Below are 7,250 nucleotides of genomic sequence, written 5' to 3' on the forward strand. Positions count from 1 at the left end.
AACTGACTCTCTAGCAAATAACAACCAGCAGAAAGGGCCCAACATTGTTTGGGAATCCCAAGGCACAAAAGATCAGTGCTGTTTTGAAAGATTCATTCTATCATCTTGATTCAAAATGGTTTCCATCTGTATCCAATTAGACCAAAATAAGATTCCTCCTTGATCTCCAGAACCATCATGAAAAATTTGGTTATGATATCTTGACTTAAGATGTGTCCAAATACATACAGAATGAAGAAGCTAACAACTTTCCAAGCTATGTAGTAGATAATTGTAAGCATCAGTGAAGCCCAAGAGAGGCTTTGATTAACGGTTTACTGTACTGAGATACAGAAATGGTCAAATCTGCTGCAAGATTACTTTTTGCTAAGTTTATTTATGCCACCAGAGGGCACTCTGCCAGGACCATATTCAGCACAAAGTCCACTGACATTATCATGTTCCATTTGTTTCAATTGGCTTTTAATAAATGCAACCCCCAAAAACAACAACAGCAAGGTATGCCTTTTTTGTGAAGTCTTTGACATTTTTTATTAGGAATATTTTAATCCTGTAAAATTAAATTCACCCCCCACCACAATAAAATTTATTTCTTTTCCAAGCCTTAAGACTTTGTCTTCCATTCTTAAACAGAATTCAAATTGTTAATTAACCTCTGTATGGCTTATCTGAGGGACTATATCTTAAGTGTGCAGTTTAGGCTCAGAATGGCTAAATATATCCATGGGCATAAAATTATGAAAAGAGGCAGCAAACATTGCTGTGTAAACTCTGACCTTTGACATATAAGAGATGTATTTTTAGGACCTACCCTGTTCTGATTAAAAATCGTTTAAACTTACTTCAATTTTGCATTTTTATATTGTTATCTTCCCTAGGACAGGTAACAAGGATGGGTAAGAAATTTTTTAAAAAAAGCACTGGCTGGAGATTGACTAAAACACATCAAAACAAACAGATGAGATGCTAAAACCACAGATATTGTTGTCACCCATTTTCCACCAAAACTACATGAAACAGTCAGCAGATGATCATTGTAATGTATACATTCAAGTATAACTGTGCCTGAATGATACTCAAGCATGAAATTCATGCATCTCCATAAATTGAGTTTGACACCTCTGCTGCAGGCACACCATGAGATTTCCAAAGCTAAAATTGCAAAGGTAAAGGAGTTGGGAGGTATTTTAAGTGGCAGTTTATTAAGATTTTAACAGAGTATAATAAAGGAGATTGTTCCATTTATACTTGCTAATATAGAGGTTCACTCTATAAAATTAATGAGCAGAGACTTCTAAAATGGATATGGGGAAAACACTTTACACAGCTCAGGCAACCTGAGAATTTACTGACAGAGTGTTCTGAATCAAGAAGCTGTGAATGGGTATTTAAGTGCACAGGACAGTTACGAGATCACGGAGGACCAACTTCGGTGATGTAATCTACAAGAAGAGCAATCGAACCTATTTACAGAAACAAAACTGTTTACCACCTCTTTATTCACAGATAGAGTAATGGGGAGCAGGGTTAGAAAGGAGAAGAGTTTGCAGGTACAGCACAGGGAGAAGGGGAAGCGGCAGAAAATGATGAAACAAATCACAGGTAGCTGCTGAACTCACACTCTGTCCCACCTCCTCTCACACATACTAGATTCAGATGATGCTGTTTCCTCCAAGCAACTTGCGTGGCCACAAATATTTATTTCAATATTTCTTAACCACCCCTCTGCAAAAAATAATAATTCATGACTACAAAACTGAATAAAATCCATGCACAACACAGAAATAGAATTTGAAACAAAGAATGACAAAATACAACCCCCAAAACTAAAAAACAATTCTTTTCAAAAGGCTACTGGTGGAGCACAGTTTACACACAGAAGGGTTCAATCTCTGCAATTTGCTAAAAGGGGTTAAATAATTGGTGATGTGAAAGATCTCTGTCTGAGACCCTATAAAGTTGCAGCCAATCCGAGAAGACAATACTGGGCTAGATGAACAAATTGTTTGAGCTGCTTCAGGAAAGCTCCAGATGGAACACAAAAAGGTTCAGTCCTAAGTACAGTGGTACCTCGGGTTAAGTACTTAATTCGTTCTGGAGGTCCGTTCTTAACCTGAAACTGTTCTTATTAGGACTGAACCTTTTTGTGTTCCATCTGGAGCTTTCCTGAAGCAGCTCAAACAATACTTTCTTTTCAGTTCAGTGGAGTTTAATACAGTGATTGGCTTGCCTCATCTAGGATATGGGACGTTGCTGCCCTGAGATTTCAGAACTCATGGGATTTTGTGGGGGGGGGAAAGGGTGCCCATTACTACCTATGAAGCTGCAATGCTCTGGAAAATGAGGTAACCTTCAGAAAAGAAAGGTGAGGTCATGAGGAGAAAACTTTGTAGTAGTCAGAAGACGGAGATAGTATATGAGGCAGAGGAGCCAGGGGAAAGCTCAGGGGGATATAAATAGGTGTTATGCCTCTGAGGTGATCCAATTTCTCAAGTCTCTCTTGTAATGGCAGCTGTCTGACAGGAGTTTGCGGGAAGGAGTACAGGTGTTTGTGAGGAGCCTGCCACAGCAGACAGGATGGAGGAACAGCCTGGCCCAGTCAGAAAGAAGAGCTCGAAAGTGCTGTGGAACGGACAGTTGTACCGACACCCTGGCTGAGGCAACACGTGCTGAGTGGGTGGCTCCATCTTGCTTCTAGTGCAAGTGGCTGGCTAAACCAGTGGCCCTTCGATGGACTACCACTCCCATCATCCCTGACCATTTGCCATGCTTGCTGGAGCTGATGGGAGTTGGAGTTCAGCACTATCTGGAGCGTCACAGGTTCCCCATTCCTGACATGCCTGAAAGTCAGTGTGTGCACATGAACATTAAGGCATCGTGCAGTGCACAGAACACCATTTCACACATTGCGCCTCCTGAGCTACATTTTCAACCCATGCTGCCATCTTGTGGCAATTAGAATGCAGCAAGCATATCCACACCTCATCTGTGAAATGTTGGGAAGTGTAGCGTAAAACAAAGCTCTCTTGAAGGAATTACTACTTTTGAACCATGGGGTGCCTATTTTTACTGAGCTGAAGCAGTTTCCCCACACTCACATCATACATTTAAATCACATTTGACACAGACTTAAAGCACACAGCTTCCCCACAAGGAATGCCAGGAGCTTTGGTTTGTTGTGAGTGCTGGGAATTGTAGCTCTGTGGGTGTAAACTAGAGTTCCCAGGATTATTTGGGAGAAGCCATGTTCTAACTGTGCATTGAATGTGCTTTACACATATAATGTGCATGTGACTACATGGACAATCATCTGTTAAGAGGAAAGAAAGGAGCGCCCTCTGGTGGCAAACAGAAAACTTTTCCACACCAAGTAGTCTGTGTAATAGGAAGCTGTTAAAAAACCCCGTGTATTATTCCACAGAAAATTGTTTTTCCTTTTCCATCCTGAATCATTCAAAGCCCGTCCCTTCAACGCGCACCCACACCCCTGGTCACACTCTCCATTATTCTTTATGAAGTGTCCTGCACAGATTCGGGTTCTTAAAAAATGTGCCTCATTTTCTATTTTTTAAGGGGGGAAGTGCAGAATAAAAGATAATAACCACCTGTCTGAAGCGCTTGGGGGCTGTGCCACACAGTACAAAGGCATTTGCACAAGAGATTCTGAATGAAGAAACAGCAAGCAACATGCAACCAGGCAGGATTCTGTTCTTCTGTAAGCGTGGAAGGGAATTTTACCACACATCCATACCTTGTTACACAGACACCTTGATAAGCACCATTTAGTTAATGCTTGTTTATATAGCTTCCAGAAAGCACCCTTCTTCTTTCTGTCGCTATTAGAATGTCTTAACACATATGAAGAAACAGAAAAAAGACATTTAATTCAATTTATCTTTACCACAGATGATAAAGTGGCATTCTCTGGGGATGCACCCCCTCCATTAAGAAAACAAATGTTCAAGTGAAATGTGGTGTGTCACCATCATTCATGCAAGGGAAAATTAAAAATATATAGATTTAAGCTTCTCTTGTGAATGCAACCTACAGCTGCCCCCAGATGAACACAGCAAATGAACATCTCTTCTGACTGGAACAATGTTTAATGAGGACAGAGATGATGATGCACTACGTGCCCTATTAGGGCCTATCGGCTGGAGACAGCCATGCACTCACTTATACAAAGGAACACACTGATAATAAATCGTAAGACAAGCCTCCATTCGTGCTTTCAGAACCCTAACCTCATGACTCTCCCTACAGGCAGAAATGTCAGTTTCTTCTCTTTTAATCAGATGGCCTCACAGGAGACACACTGTTTGAACAAGACAGACTTTTCAACTCTGTTATTGAACATGTAAGAGGAGTGAATAACCTTTTTTTTAGTTCAAGGGCCACATTCCCTTCCAGACAATGTCCACATGGCAGTCCTGGGCGTGGGGACAAAGGCAAATATGGACATAGCAATTAAGGTGAAGTTTGCATGTGTAGTGTACAGTAGGCTGGTTTCTACACACATCCCTCTACCCCACATCTAGGCAAGCAGGAGTCACTATCAGAGCTGGAGGGCACATTCCAGCCAGGCACAAACACTCCAGGAGGGTGCAGAGCAAGGCTGGTGAAAGGTGTGACCTGGGGAGTCCCAGTGAGGTATCTGGAGGGCTACATTTGGTCCCAGGGCCTGAGGTTCCCAACCCCCTGATTTATATCAATACCAAATATATGCATTTTTGTTGCCAGGGTGTCAAAGGGAACCAGTCATACCCCTCCCCAACAACTACCTCCCCTCTCTGATCATACCATGCAGGAGCCTCCAGATCTTGGCCTTTGTATTCAGAGGCAAGCTTCAAGGTCTGTGGACTGTGGTGTTGGGTTTGGAAAGCATGTGGCCAATAGCTCAGATGAAGAGCATGTGATTTGTGCACAGAAGGTCAACCTGTTGAAGAGCAGAGGATTTCAAATAGGAAAATATCTCCCTCAAGGCCACTGACAGTCCATGTAAACAATACAGAGGATTAGCTAGAGTAATGAGCTGACTCAGAGCCAGTTCATGTCAACACCTGGGTTACATGTAATATCCACATAGTGGGAGACACAGCATCCTTTCCCACCTTGTATACAACCTGCAATTCAAACCAGGGCCTATACCATACCCTCCAACATTTCTCCGATGAAAATAGGGACGTCTCATTCCATAATGAAATTTTTACTATTTATACCCCACACATCTTACTGGGTTGCCCCAGCCACTCTGGGCAGCTTCCAACATATATAATAACATAATATAACATTAAACATTAAAAAAAAACCAACCTTCCCTATACAGAATTGCCTTCAGATGTCTCGGGGGTCAGATAACTCAATACCCTCCAACATTTCTCCAATGAAAATAGGGACATCCTAAAGAAACGTGGGACATTCCAGAATCAAAACAGAAACCAGGATGGCTTCTTTAAATGAGAGACATCCCTGGAAAATAGGGGCACTTGGAAGGTCTGCTATACACATAAGTAGTCTGAGTCTGTCCAAAGCCCTGCTTGTAACCTACACGTCTGGCCCTTGGTATATAAAAAAATAGACCTTCATATCCTAAAGCCTGATAAAATCTCAAAAGCCAGAGGTTGGGCAATATTTCCTGTGATCAGGCGTGGGGTTTCAATGCCCTGCATTGCTCATCATCAGACTTAGCAGAACCAAAATAAACCATGCAAATATGCATCATTTACATAATACATATAATTCACAGCAGGTAATTTATCTTGGCATAGAATCTAGGTCACCTTGGAGTAGAATCCTGATTGGTTGATCGATTGCCAGAGTATATACAGCCCTTGCTATATAAACTATGGTGCTGCTTCTGTGGCAAGAGCCTTCAGCTGAGTCACAGCCTGGGATCCTATGCTTGTACTGCAAATTCATAAGACATGGGAACATCTTGTATATTTTGCTCACAGCATGCAGCTACTGATGCTAAATACATGTTCGTAGAAGTGATTTTAGCAGTCATCATTCCTGCTTTCTTTCACTTACCTACCCAGCCATAGCCATACCCTTTGTATGGTATTGTAAATCTGATTCCAGGTAGCAGCATATTGAGAAGAGCATATCAAGGCTCCTTATACTGAGACCACTGCTCTATCTAGCTCAGAATTGTCTACAATAACTGGCAACAGCAATACCATGGTTTCAGGCAGGGTTCCCTCCCAGCCCTACCTGAAGATGATGGGGATTGAACATGGGACCTTCTGCATGCAAGGCAGGTGCTCTACCCCTGAGCCATGGCCTAAGGTCTGAGCCATAACAACAAGTGGGCATCAGAGGGAGAAAAGAAGCAAGGCTTGCTGGAGAAAGAGGTTTGGAAGAGAGATTCCTACTCTCTACTGCCAGAGTTGAGCACAGTGGCGATTGCTCCAAGCATATCTACCCTTACCCACCTTTAATAAATATTCCCCACAAAAATACTTAACCTAGAATAAATCACAGACATTGAGCTTTCAAAATACGGTAAGTGAATATTTCCAGAAGTTACATCAAACAAGTCTCCATCTGCTGGCAATAAAATGAAGATGGAAAAGGTTCCAAATGAAAAAGAACTTGGTTTCCTTACCAAAAGGATCATGCAGTCTTCAGGTTAGCAAAGACGCAGGCTTTCAAATCTCTATTTTGGAAAGATGCAGTTCACTTGGTTTTACTTGCAGCTGAGAGCTATTGGCCACATGGCTCCTTGCTTGTTCCAGGAAGCACAAAGAGAAAAGTCTGAGAAGGAGAAGAAAAGGCTGCTGAGTACCTGCTAAGACACATCCACCTGCCACCTGAGCTCAGTTTAACCTTTTAAATCATCATCATCATCATCAATTTATTTATATCCCGCCCTCCCCAGCCAAAGCCGGGCTCAGAGCGGCTAACATCATACACACAAATGTGAGTCAGTAAATTACGAAAGGCTTTCTTTGTGAACTTTGTCACTTTGTTACTATATTATAACTTCTTCAGAGTTTTTTGTTGGGCAGTAAACCACTAAGAAGAAACAGCCATGAAACATCTTCTTGAGATGCTTTGTGTACTGGCCTTTTGTAATGCAAGAGAAGGAAGTACTCAAGTTTATCCTAGTAATAATTCAATACGTTGCCCAGTCATAGCTCAATATTTACACAAATCAACAAAGTAGACAAAACATGCTGGAAGCTCTGTTGATCCTTTAATTAAAATCCAAGCAGTGGCATAATACCTTACAAGGAAGCTGTAAAGTA

This window comes from Podarcis muralis, chromosome 4 (assembly GCF_964188315.1).
Source record: "Podarcis muralis chromosome 4, rPodMur119.hap1.1, whole genome shotgun sequence".
In the NCBI taxonomy this organism is placed as follows: Eukaryota; Metazoa; Chordata; class Lepidosauria; order Squamata; family Lacertidae; genus Podarcis; species Podarcis muralis.